Here is a 13878-nt window from a genome sequence, read left to right as displayed (position 1 = left end):
AGCATTAATTTGCAAACAGCTGTAATAATAAATAATAATAATAATAATAATAAAATAATACTTATCATGGACATAGCACTTTTCTTCTTAATTCTTTATAGCAACACTCCTGTAAGGCAAGTACCAGTAAGTACTTTCATCACGTATTTCAAAGCAGTGCAGGAGATTTAGGCATAAATCTTCCATTAAAATTAATAGAAGATGTACAGCTAAACTGATCTGAAAATCACCTCTGTAATGTAGGCATAAACAAAAGTTGAAATCCTCAATATGTAGAAACGTCAAGTAAGACGTAGGCAAGAATAGTAATGTTCAGTTTTAATAATGCAAAGTAATATTAGCGCCACAGTTAACAATAAGTTAAAAATCATATTCGTATACACAAATACCCCAGGGTGTCCCTTCAAGAAGCACAGGGCACACAACTCCCTGTCCTCCCTTTAGTGTTCTGAAATCAACAAGCAAAAGAGCTCTGAACTCTGGAATTAGCTAATTAAATGTCTTTCCGTTTAAATTACAAAATATATTTTTAATTCAAGGCTACATATTTTAGGATATTAATCTGTGTTTATGTATTCACAGGGAAGGTAACAACAGGTAAGTGATGTAACATGAGGAGTATAAAGATGAGGAGCCAGAGGGAAATCTCTGTACAGAAAAGAAAGAGATGCCAAAAAGGGATGCCATGAAACTTACTCTAGGGTACTTGTATTAAAGTATATTTTAGGAATGGTGCTCACACAGCAATGTAGTGGATTTCTTTAATATTATGTCAGACTGATTAGCTTCTCCCAAACAAATTTTACAAAGACATATCCATCCTGATCAATTTTTTAATAAAAGAAAAATTACTTAAAACTAGGGCTGTCGATTAATTGCAGTTAACTCACGCGATTAACTCAAAAAAATTAATCGTGATTAAAAAATTAATCGCAATTAATCGCACTGTTAAACATAGAATACCTATTGAAATTTAAATATTTTTGGATATTTTTCTACATTTTCAAATATATTGATTTCTATTACAACACAGAATACAAAGTGTACAGTGCTCACTTTGTAATAATAGAAATATTTGCACTGTAAAAATGATAAACAAAAGAAATAGTATTTTTCAATTCACCTCATACAAGTACTGTAGTGCAATCTCTTTATCATGAAAGTTGAACTTACAAATGTAGAATTATGTACAAAAAATAACCGCATTCTTTTATTTTTGAATGTAAAACTTTAGAGCCTACACTGCCACTCAGTACTACTTCAGCCAATCACTCAGACAAACAAGTTTGGTTACAATTTGCAGGAAATAATGCTGCCCGCTTCTTGTTTACAATGTCACCTGAAAGTGAGAAAAGACATTCGCACGGCACCGTTGTAGCCGGCATCGCAAGATATTTACACGCCAAAATGCGCTACAGATTCATATGTCCCTTCAGACTTCAACCACCATTCCAGAGGACATGCATCCATGCTGATGACTGGTTCTGCTCGATAATGATCCAAAGCAGAGTGGACCGACACATGTTCATTTTCATTATCTAAGTCAGATGCCACCAGCAGAAGGTTGATTTTCTTTTTTGGTGGTTCGGGTTCTGTAGTTTCCGCATCAGAGTGTTGCTCTATTAAGACTTCTGAAAGTATTCTCCTACCCCTTGTCCCTCTCAGATTTTGGAAGACACTTCAGATTCTTAAACCTTGGGTCGAGTGCTGTAGCTATCCTTAGAAATCTCACATTTGTACCTTCTTTGAGTTTTGTCAAATCTGCAGTGAAAGTGTTCTTAAAACGAACATGTGCTGGGTCATAATCCGAGACCGCTATAACATGAAATATATGCCAGAATGTGGGTAAAATAGAACAGGAGACATACAATTCTCCCCCAAGGAGTTCAGTCACAAATTTAATTAACTTTTTTTTTTTTTGTTTGTTTTTTAAACGAGCATCATCAGCATGGAAGCATATCCTCTGGAACAGTGACCCAAGCATGAAGGGGCATAGGAATATTTAGCATATCTGGCACGTAAATACCTTGCAACGCCGGCTATAAAAGTGCCATGCGAACGCCTGTTCTCACTTTCAGGTGACATAAATGAGAAGCTGGCAGCATTATCTCCTGTAAATGTAAGCAAACTTGTTTGTCTTAGCGATTGGCTGAACAAGAAGTAGGACTGAGTGGACTTGTAGGCTCTAAAGTTTTACATTGTTTTGTTTGAGTAAAGTTATGCAACAAAAAAACTTACACTTTCACAATAAAGATTTCACTACAGTACTTGTATGAGATGAATTGAAAAATCTCGTTTACAGTGCAAATATTTGTAATAAAAAAAATATAAAGTGAGCACTGTACACTTTGTATTCTGTGCTGTAATTGAAATAAATATATTTGAAAATGTAGAAAATATCCGAAAATTTAAATAAAATGGTATTCTATTATTAACAGCACGATTAATCGTGATTAATTTGTTTAATCGCTTGACAGCCCTACTTAAAACTCAAGGTCCATTACTGCTAACGATTACACACAGGTGTAGGCCCAATCAGCTCCCATTCATCAAGATATTGACAGAGTTAAATGTTTGCAAAGTCAGGCCCTAAATTTGAATTTAAGTAATGACGCTCACTGATGTAAAACTATATTGTGTTAGATGTGATTTGCAAAGGAGTCACTTATAGAATTAATAGGTTGCAGGAACAATAAGGCATTAAAATAATCTAAAGTCAAAATGAAGCTAGAACCTCTGCCAAAATATAACATACTTGATGTGAAACACATACATCAACTGCAAGAGTTGGTAATCAAGAGAGGGACATGCTGTTTTGGGAAGTAGCCTTAATACTAGAGCTAGGGGATTGTTTAAAAACAAAATCCTAAGTGTTCAACACATGCATTCTAGCTACAAACTACTTCATTCATTCTAATAAGATGGTCTCATTCCTACTACTACAGAATTCAATAGACCATTTATTTAACAGCTATCTGTCTAGGGTATGCAGTCTCTTTTATTCATTCTGGTGCTGACAGCAGTAATCAAATTTTGTACATACCACTGGCTCTATTATAGCCCAACGGTCACTGGCTGGCTGCCTAGTTTTCTTATCATCCCACAAGATTTAAAAAAAAAAAAAAAAAAAAAAAAAAAAAAAAAGCCCAAAGAGACCAGCTGAAACTACAGAGAGTGAGGGTGTAAGAAATGGAGCAAAGGCATTTGGTTCTCCCACAAGCAGAAACTAAAAGTCTTTAACATACAGCTACCTATTACCAGGCAAGATGATATTCAAACAAGGCCAGACCGACACCAGCACAAAGCAAATCACCTTTAATAAATAGTTTTGACAGGAATATAGTCTTGAGACACATTTTAGTAGGGATTATTTTCCTTTAGGAAACCTCAACTCCACACTTAAACAGAGTCTACATCCACCAGCTCGGACCACAGCCGCAGGAAACAGAAAAGGACGGGGGAGGGGAGAAAGGGTTGTTTAAGAAAAAAAAAAAAAAAAGAGGAGGAGAAGAGGATGACAGAGGAAAAAAAAAAAAGAAAAAAACATACTGCATCCTGTTATTCTAAGGCAGGGGTGCCCAAACTATGACCCACGGCCCATACTTGGTCCACCAGAGCATTTCATAAGGCCCGCAGCCTGCCTCAACACAGTATGCTAACAGCCAATTCCTTAGCGTTTTGTCATGTTTACATCATTTTAGTTTACACAAGTGTGTACGTAGACAATGCTGTACTTAGAAACAACCTATCTAAAGGCATATGAAACAAGCTGAACTTAAATATAAATCAATACAGGTGACTTTAAATCTTATTGAAATATGCAGAATCTGTTAAACCTAAGCACAACCTTGTGTGGGCCAATGTGGCCCTCCTGGGTAATAAGGATGGGCAGCACTGTTCGAAGGCACACAAGCATTTAAAAATAGGATGAAATTTAATAGTGAAGAGGGCAAGGTCATGCATTTAGGGATTAATAACAAGAATTTTTGTTATAAGTTGGGCACTCATCAGTTGGAAGTAACAGAGGGGGAAAAGGACCTCGGAGTATTGGTTGATCACAGGATGACTATGAGCCGCCAATGTGATATGGCTGTGAAAAAAAGCTAATGCGGTCTTGGGTGCATCAGGTGAGGTATTTCCAGTAGAGATAAGGAGGCGTTAGTACCGTTATACAAGGCACTGGTGAGACCTCATCTGGAATACCATGTGCAGTTCTGGTCTCCCATGTTTAAGAAGAATGAATTCAAACTGGAACAGGTACAGAGAAGGGTTACTAGGATGATCAGAGGAATGGAAAACCTATCTTATGAAAGGAGACTCAAAGAGCTTGGCTTGTTTAGCCTAACCAAAAGAAGGCTGAGAGGAGATACGATTGCTCTCTATAAATATATCAGAGGGATAAATATCAGGGAGGGAGAGGAATTATTTAAGCTCAGTACCAATGTGGACACAGGAACAAATGGATATAAACTGGCTATCAGGACATTTAGACTTGGAATTAGATGAAGGTTTCGAATCGTCCGAGGAGTGAAGTTCTGCAACAGCCTTCCAAGGAGAGCAGTGGGGGCAAAATACATATCTGGCTTCAAGACTAAGCTTGATAAGTTTATGGAGAGGATGGTATGATGGGATAGCCTAATTTTGACAATTAATTGATGTTTTATTGGTAAATATGGCCAATGGCCTGTGATGGGATGTTAGATGGGGTGGAATCGGAGTTACTACAGAGAATTCTTTCCTGGTTATCTGGCTGGTGAGTCTTGCCCACATGCTCAGGGTTTAGCTGATCGCCATATTTGGGGTCATGAAGGAATTTCCTCCAGGGCAGATTGGCAGAGGGCCTGGGGGTTTTTCGCCTTCCTCTGCAGCATGGGGCACGGGTCACTTGCTGGAGGATTCTCTGCACCTTGAAGTCTTTAAACCATGATTTGAGGACTTCAACAGCTCAGACATAGGTTAGGGGTTTATTACAGGAGTGGGTGAGTGAGATTCTGTGGCCTAGTCTGACCTCCTGCACAACACAGAAGATCATAATGGTCCCTTCTGACCTTAAAGTCTATGACTCTAAGCACCATCACCAATCTCCATTCTGGCTCCAACATCTATGGAGTCAGGACAGGGGGTTCTTCCGCCTGGTCCAAAAATAAAATTAAAAGTGAAAAACTACAGACTAAGAGGATGGGTGTGCAGGAGAACAGAGTCCTTAACTTACACAGTCTCTTCAAAGCACCACCGTCTTCTTTAAGACCATTTTCTAGATCCTGGCCTTCTGGCTCTGGGAGCTTCCGGAATCTGTTTGCTGCCTGGGCTAGGAGGAGGGAGTTCCATTCTCTCTCCTGGCACTTCTTTTTAGCCCTGTTCTACCATTTCCTATCTATCTTATTGCGGGATACATACACCTGATCACAAGCACTTTACATTTATCATTGCAGTTGCCCACATTAACACTGCCTTCTCTTCCACATCAAAAAGCAAGTCAGTAAAGGATGGCTTGCTTTATCTGTGGGGTGGGATGGAAGGGGTGGTGGGTGGGGAGAAAGAGGAACAACTTGACTTATAAGCAATACAGCTAAATGGCTAGGTAGCCAATTCTTCCTTTTTTGGTGATGTGGGGTCAGAAATTTCTTGCTCGGGTAGGAGTGAGCATTTTACTCGTTCCCTGTGGTCACTGTCCCAGCCTTCCTTTGCCTCCATTTTATGTCCCCGCTCTAATGAACTCCTCGTTAACCCCTTCCTTCCCTGTCCCGTTTTTCTGTGTGGTATTAACATGGCATCCATCACAAGCCCTTTTTATTATACCATTTTAATTCACCACAATACTAAGACCAACCTTGGTCAACAAGGCCAAACAAGACATTGAATAACTAGGCTAAGCAATTTTGGAACTGCGATGAGCCAGAAAAAAAAGTTAGGGGAAATGGATGGCGAGGAATTTAATTATTTTAAACACCTTAACTTTAAATCTCCTGCCCATCCCCCAAAAACACAACTTACATAAAAATTCTACCCCGGTCTGAAATGGAACACGTGATGTTTCAGGGGAACTGGTTTCGTTTTGGAGGACGTTGAGAATTCATAATAAGGTTTAAAGTGGGAAGCAAGCTCACCTTTAAATTATAGAACTGTTAATTCCACTGCATAGTAAGAGGATTTCTAATGTCTCTTTTGAAACTTTTATTCAAACACCAGAATTTTGGGCCAATATAAAATACCCTGCTCGACACTAAAATAAAATGAATCAGGCAATACGATGTTCAGGTGCACAGGTAAAAGAAACAACTTCACTTTTTTTGCTCAGAACAGCATTGCAGAGAGGATATGTGATGGGATTCCCCAGGTGCAACCTGTACTGTGGGACCACTGAGCCCTCTGTCCACCAACCTGGGCTGCCTCTCACACTGTGATGCTGTTGGCAAGCTACAAACCTCTGGCAGGTACTGCACTTACACAACCATCCACAGTCTGGGACACACCCAACTGAGTGACATTTTGCACTCATGAACCAACAATAGAGAAGCTCCAGCCAATTCCCCTCAAGCCCCCAGCCTTGCATCCCAGAACTGTACCATCTTGCCCTGGTCAGAAACCTAACCAGTGTGTAAGTTCGTTACCCAGTCCGCCCCTCCCATGATGTTGAGAGGACCCACGCTAGCCTTTGTAACCTGAGTGGAGATTTCCACAAGCACTTCAACCAATACACATGGTTTTAGATAAAATATAGAACCGATTTATTAACGACAGATAGATTTTAAGTGATTATAAGGAGGTAGGCACAAAAGGTAAGAGATAGTTACCAAAGAAAATAAAAGGCAAGCACAGAGTCTAAATCCTAAACCCTACTGTACAGTCCAATATGTGGATCAAGCAGTTTCTCTCACCCTACTGGATGTTGCAGGTAGGTTACAGTCCTTAATACACAGGTTTCCCCTTTAAGCCCGGAACCAGTCTCCTCGGTTCAAGTTTGTCTTCCCAGCATTCTTGTGGCTTCCAGTGTAGTTGGGGGAGGGGAAAAGGGACAGTGGCATCATACTTTTATCTATTTTATATCCTTAGTCCATGTGCCTGGAAAACACTAGCCCAGACATGTCCTAGTGTGCTTTGCTGTGTCCCAGAGTTGAGCGACCCCCATTGTGTGATGCTTGCACAACTCTCTTACAAAATAGTAAATCTCTTGTATATAACTTTCCTGCTGATTAATGGTCATTTAACGGCCGCCTGGCTGTGGATCACCTCCTTTGTTGTCACTGGAGAACTAGCAGTGGACGACTCCCAAACTCACACATTTCAACAATAACCATACAGCAAAGTCTCATAACTTCATACACGCTAACGATATACATATTTTGACAGAACAATGGGTTTGAGCAGATTATGACCTCTCACATGGAATGCTTTGTATGAAATATTACAATCATTTATGAATGATGACTATGGGGGTTACAGGGCTCTACTTTGGAGGTACGGTATGTCACTGGGTAGTCAACCTGGAAGAAATTTATTATTTTCATGGGCACTAAAAGGACAAATAGCTTCTACTATGCAAAGAGAAGAGATGCAAAGAGAAGAGATGGTATCAATCATTTTTAGAAACCATAGAGCTCTAATAAAAGTATGCTTCTGCCGACTGATTCAGTTTTTATTAATAACAGCACCGATCTGGCTGTTCAATAACAACTAGTCAACTGACTCATTTTGCAAAATAAGAGGTAATTATAGATTACAAAATCTTAACTCTTTCAAGAATCCACAGTTTCGTTCACTTCTTTCTGAAAAGTGTTCCTAACTGATGACATTAAGAGAAGACATATTTTGGTCCTTTTCAAATAGCAGAGAGAAAAATATTTCAGAGACAGTATCACAGAACATCTGGAAAACCGTAAATATTTAGGAATAAGTTGGACCCAGTCACTGATCAGGGCCTCCACTGTACAAAGCACTGTATAAAAAGGACAATCTCTGCCCCTAAGAGTTTTCAGCCTAAGTACAAGGCAAGGGACAACAAACAGGAGGAACACAAGATGACAATAAGACAATAGTAATTACCATGACAGTTGTTTCAGCACACCAACTGCCCAACCATGATTAAGTTTTTTCTAGGCATCACGACAGAATAGAATTTTAAGGAGGGATTTGAGGAAGGCCAATAAATTCGCTTTGCAGACGTTTATGAGGAGCCCTCACGTGTGAGTGGCAGCATGGGAGAAAGCACAAAAAGCATGTTTGAAATTTTACCAAATGGGTGACGAAGACTGACATCGTCAGACTGGAGACGGGAGTGGACATCTCAATAGCTTCTGGGTGTAGCTTAACAGTGAGTGCTTAGTAAGCACTCAGTCAGGCTCATCAGGAGAGCATCCACAACACCCACATTAACCGCATGAGCGGCCAGCTCTATGAGAGACTCTTCAAGCTTCTGGAAGCCTCTAGTTCACGGCTTCTCAAACTTCATTCTACTGCAACCTCCTTCTGACCAAAAAAATTACTACATGACCCCAGGAGGGGGGACTGAAGCCTGAGCCCCGTCACCGCAGGCAGGGGGGCTAAAGCCGAAGCCCAAGGACTTCAGCCCCGGGTTGGGGACCTGAAACCTGAGCCCCGCTGCCCAGGGCTCACACCAAAGTCTGAGCCCTGCCGCCCAGGGGTGAAGCCCTTCAGCTTCAGCACCAGGTGGTGGGGCTCAGGCTTTGGCCTCAAGCCCAACAAGTCTAATGCCAGCCCCAGTGACCCCATTAAAACAGGGTCCCGACCCACAGTTTGAGAACCACTGCTATAGTTCACACAAGGATGCTCCCAGGTTCGTTCAGACACTAGCATAGACATTTACATAATACTTATCCTTACGGTTATGAGTCAATGCTTTCATTTAGAACACAAGAGTTTATCACTAACATTGATAAAGAAAGCTATGTCAAAAAAAAAAATTTTAAATCATCACAGGTGTAAGTGTAGGATTTACAGTATGTTTGCTTATTGTTGAAATAACTCCTAAATTAAGTTTAAATGGAAAGACGACCAAAAAACCATCAGAAGTTTGTCCAGGTCTTCTTTCCTGTGAAGATTTTTCTCAAACACATTCTTATCCAGATCTGCCATTCTATTATGGTTTAGGCCACCTCAACACCATCTCCCAGCTGGAACATGGGACCTAGGGTTGGAGATAACTCTTTTCAAGAAGCAGGGATAGAGACTTATTTTTAGATGGTGCAGGAGGTAGCCAGTTATTGTGGGTGGGCAGCTGGCTGGAGTTTTGTGGCATGATGCTTGGAAGAAAATACTTACCGAGAGGAGAACACACATACATTTTTATGGGGAGAGAAAAACTATTTTGTAAATGGTGAGACACTATAAACATGGAACACAACAATACCATCTTCACAAAGTCCCTTCTCTGAACAGAATCACACTAAGACAAAGCTTAAAAATAAACTTGAACAAATAAGATAAACTGCTTTTAGTACAGAATAGGTACAGACTCTTTACCTGAATCGAGAAAGCTAAAGTGTGTTATCAAAAAATGGTATTCCCAACCCCATAAATGGGTTAGAGTGAGTCTATGAAATATTAATGAAGCTGCTACAGATGTGGGGGGGGGGAAAAAGGAGTGGCATTGCATTACTTTACCCTAGAGGCGACTCGCAACTGTTGATAGTGGAGGGGGCACATATTATGAAACCACTCCCCACAAATATTTGTGTATATATACACACACACATACACACACACACACACACCCTGGCAGAAATCTCATGTGGGGTCACTGCCCCCTGTGTCTCCACCCCTCCCCCCCAATGTCACCTCTGTAAAGGTGGATAAAGCAAACTGGGGATATGATGTTGTTCCAGTTTTATTTCCATTGGAGTCCTGCACCTGCTGTTGGCTTCTCACTGTACAGTATACGTGACTTCTACAAGATAGGAGCAGCTACTATATACTTCCTCTTTCCTCTCCAAGTCCATATCCTTGGGGGATAGTGGGTTGGGTTTGTAACTGATCTGAAGACCAGCTGCTCTTGCTGGGTTGTTTATAAATTTAAAAATCTAATCTGCCTTAGTAGTGTGTACTATGCTGACGATGGAGGACAGATTCAGGAGTCTGAGACTGATCCATCAGCAGACTGACTGTGTCAGAAGTGGTGGGTTTTCCCCAAACAGTGGCTGCTAGCTAAACCTTGCAGCAGTGTCACTATTAAGGAACATTAATACTGTCACTGTTATATAGCTATTAGATGAGTAATAGGAAAACCATTCCATTACCACCTAGATACATATCTCTGGTGATGAGAGCACTCTGCATAGGCAGACCCACCTTGAGAAAAACAAATATGAAATTCCTTTAGTTTCTACTCGCCTGACTCAGATGTGAAAAACAGTGATGTGACAAAACCTGATTTGGACTTGGTTCACAGAGCTATTCTATCAAATTTATATTTGTTAAATCTGCAGAGGCATGAGCTAATTGAATCTCTAGCCAAACACACGTATATCATCATGACATATTGTATATAAAAATCTAAGAATCAATTACAGAAAGAAAGAGACCTGAGACTATACACAAATCTAAGAACAGAAAGTATCACTTATATCAGACAGTTCCTACAGTTCAGTCATATTGGGTAAAACTTTCAAAAATGTTTAAGTGACGTAGGAGTCTGAGTCTCACTGAAAGAGTATCCACCTCCAGAAACAACAGAATTTAACTCCTTCCCATATAACTGAAGTCCAGTAAACAGCTTTCTAAAGTTAAAGTTATGGCCATAGACATGTGTTGTTGCTGGATAAGTATACTTAGGCAGCTTAAATTTTATATAAAAATAGTTTTATGTATCCTCTCTAATTGTACTTTATGTAGGTGTTACATTTTTTATTTTTAAAAGACCAAGCACACACACACACACACACACACACACACACACGTACTCCTTGCCCTTCATTCCAAAATATATATATATGTGGAGCTGCTTCACTGAGCCCAAGAACCTTGATCCGCATGCGGTACTGAGATGCTCTTCACTGTACACAGACAAACTGACCATAAAATAATACCATCAATGATAAAATTTACAGAAAGACAAAATAAGAAACATGCTGCTTGAGAACATATTAGAGTTTGATTTAAGAATATTGATGGGTATATTTTGATGTGATGCTCACAATTTGTATTTTAATGGTTATAAAAAGCTTTAACGTTTTGAATCTCAACATCTCGTCATTAATTAGTCTGTCAGCCCTTTCCCTTAATTTCACCCAACTGTGAAATTTTAAAATGGATAAAATTAAAAAAAAAAAAAAAAAAATGCTTAAGACCCCATGTTTCACAAAATTGTGATAATTTAAAATCAATAAAAGTCTAAAAATGCTTAAAATAAACATTGATCTTATCTGTCAAAATTATAAAAATAAAAATCTAACTCTACCAAACCTATTTCTAGTTAACACTATTTTCGAGGGATGATGGAGGGGGAATCTCTATCCACACAGGTCAGAGACCATGTTAGAGCTGTGCTTACAGCAAATGTGCTTTAATGTAGCTATCACTGATGTGGGTTTCATCACAATAGGGATACGGAGCTCTAAAATCTTTGCAAGGGACTGTTATTAAGTCATACATATATAGTTAGCTGTTTCACCCTGGAGGAATGGAACCCCAAAACATTTTTTGTTTGATGGATTAGATACCACTGTGATAGGTGCAATATAAAATCCTTAAGCAGATATTTAATGGTGGCGACATTACATATATATTTTAAATAGGCTATTTTAATCCCTATCATACTAAAAGACATTCTCTACTTGCACCACTACCCACTAACCCGTTGGAGCATCAGACTCCACCTACACTGAGATGTGAGTAGGCTACCAGGTATCTAAACACCAGCCCATCCACCACACACACACACCCCATAGTTTCTCATTACAGTATTCTAGGCAACACCCTTTTCTCCCCCACACAAACATATTCTCTCTGTCTGTATTTACTAAGATATCTATGGGTTCAATCCGACACCCACTGAAGCGAGTGCCAGGCCTGTGTGTAATATCCTTACAACAGACTACAGAAAATATGAAATTAAGTTTTATAGAAGAGGTGAAGCACTTCCCACCCAACTGCAGGTGTTGAAGCCAAATATTTCATCCATCCACTATCTGACTGGAATATGCTGGCCATAATATATTTTTAAATATTTATTTTATATATGAGAGCACGCGTGCTCATACGTGAATTCATTTCAGATTCTAAATATCTACCTTCTGATATTTCAGCACTCTCATTGCATTTGGTTAATGGGTTTGCAACAGCACATCTCTGTAGTATGCATAGTAACGTGCTTTAATTGACTTATGCATAAAATGAGCCTTCTTAGTCTAGTAGAATTATAGGTCATCAAAAGATACAGATTTTTGTGAAAAAAAATCTAACCACTAAAGCAACGTCTGCTCATAAACAGCATCCTCAAGATGTATGGTTGTATAGGTCTTGAGTAGGGTTACCATACGTCCGGTTTTTCCCGGACATGTCCGGCTTTTCGGCAATCAAACCCCCGTCCGAGGGGAATTGCCAAAAGGCCGAACATGTCCGAGAAAATGCCGGCCGGGCACTTCCCCTCCCGCGGCGGCTCTGCTCCTCCCGTGACTCTTCAGCTCTGTTTAAGAGCCGAGTGCTACGGGCTTCGGGCAGCCCCCATGCCTCCGGACCCTGCGCCGCCGGAGCCCGGGAGGGGAAGTGCCCGGCCGGGGGCACAGGGTCCGGAGGCATGGGGGCTGCCCGAAGCCCGAGCGCTACCGGCTTCACGGTTTGCCGGGCAGCCTCCAGACCCTGCGCCCCCGGCTGGGCGCTTCCCCTCCCGGGCTCCAGCTGCGCTGGGGAAGCGCCGGCCGGGGGCGCAGGGTCTGGGGGCTGCCCGGCAAACCGTGAAGCCGGTAGAGCTCGGGCAGCCCTTTTCGCGTGGCTGGGAGTGGGAGGGAGGAGGGGGCGGAGTTAGGGCGGGGAAGGGGCGGAGTTGGGGCGGGGCTGGGGGTGGGAAATGGGCGGGGCCAGGGCCCCGTGGAGGGTCCTCTTTTTTTATTTGTTATATATGGTAACCCTAGTCTTGAGGTCTCATAAAACCATACATAAATCTGAAATAAAATGGAAGGTGTCCATATGTAGTTGAATCCAATAGCCTGGCTGCAATTGCATAAGTATTTGCATTAAGAACCTAGTGGTTTAGAACTACTCTGTCAAAATTCCTTCTATGCTAAAATACATTTGACACTCTCCTTATTTCCATGCCCAGTAAATGTATTTATAATATTTTTCAAATACACATTTCCATACAAGTATTAACAGGACCCTAAGTACATATTAATACAGTACAATCAAATCAAAAGACCTAATTTACTAATGTCTCCACAATATTGGCTGACATAACATGCTGCATGAATGACAGAGATAATATCTTGGTGTTATCTACTGAGCCACTACTCTTATTCATGCTGTCATGATTCTTTCAATCTATACTGATTCAAGGAAGTGGCAACACAGCCACATGTTGAGATACTCCAACATTAGTGAGTGAAAACAGAGGTGTCTGACAGCTAAGTAGTAAGTTATATCTAAACTTAAAATGAACATTTCAATAATCCTTTAAATTATATGCATTTCATATACGCATAAAAATGCTTATCCTCCAAATGCTGGCTATAAGCAACCTTGCACTCAAGGCCAGGCAAATTCACTTGGCCAGTAAACCAGAAGAGAGACAAGAGTTTACAGCCTTGTCTATACTAGAAAAGGCTCCAGTACAGCTATCCCAGCAAATTCTCCTAGGGTAGATGCCACTGACACCAAAAAGAGTATGCCTTTGTCAGCATAGCTGACACTGGTTCTCCAAACAAATTA

The sequence above is a fragment of the Emys orbicularis genome, chromosome 3 (assembly GCF_028017835.1).
Source record: "Emys orbicularis isolate rEmyOrb1 chromosome 3, rEmyOrb1.hap1, whole genome shotgun sequence".
Taxonomy (NCBI): Eukaryota; Metazoa; Chordata; order Testudines; family Emydidae; genus Emys; species Emys orbicularis.
Note: the sequence above shows the minus strand (reverse complement) of the source record.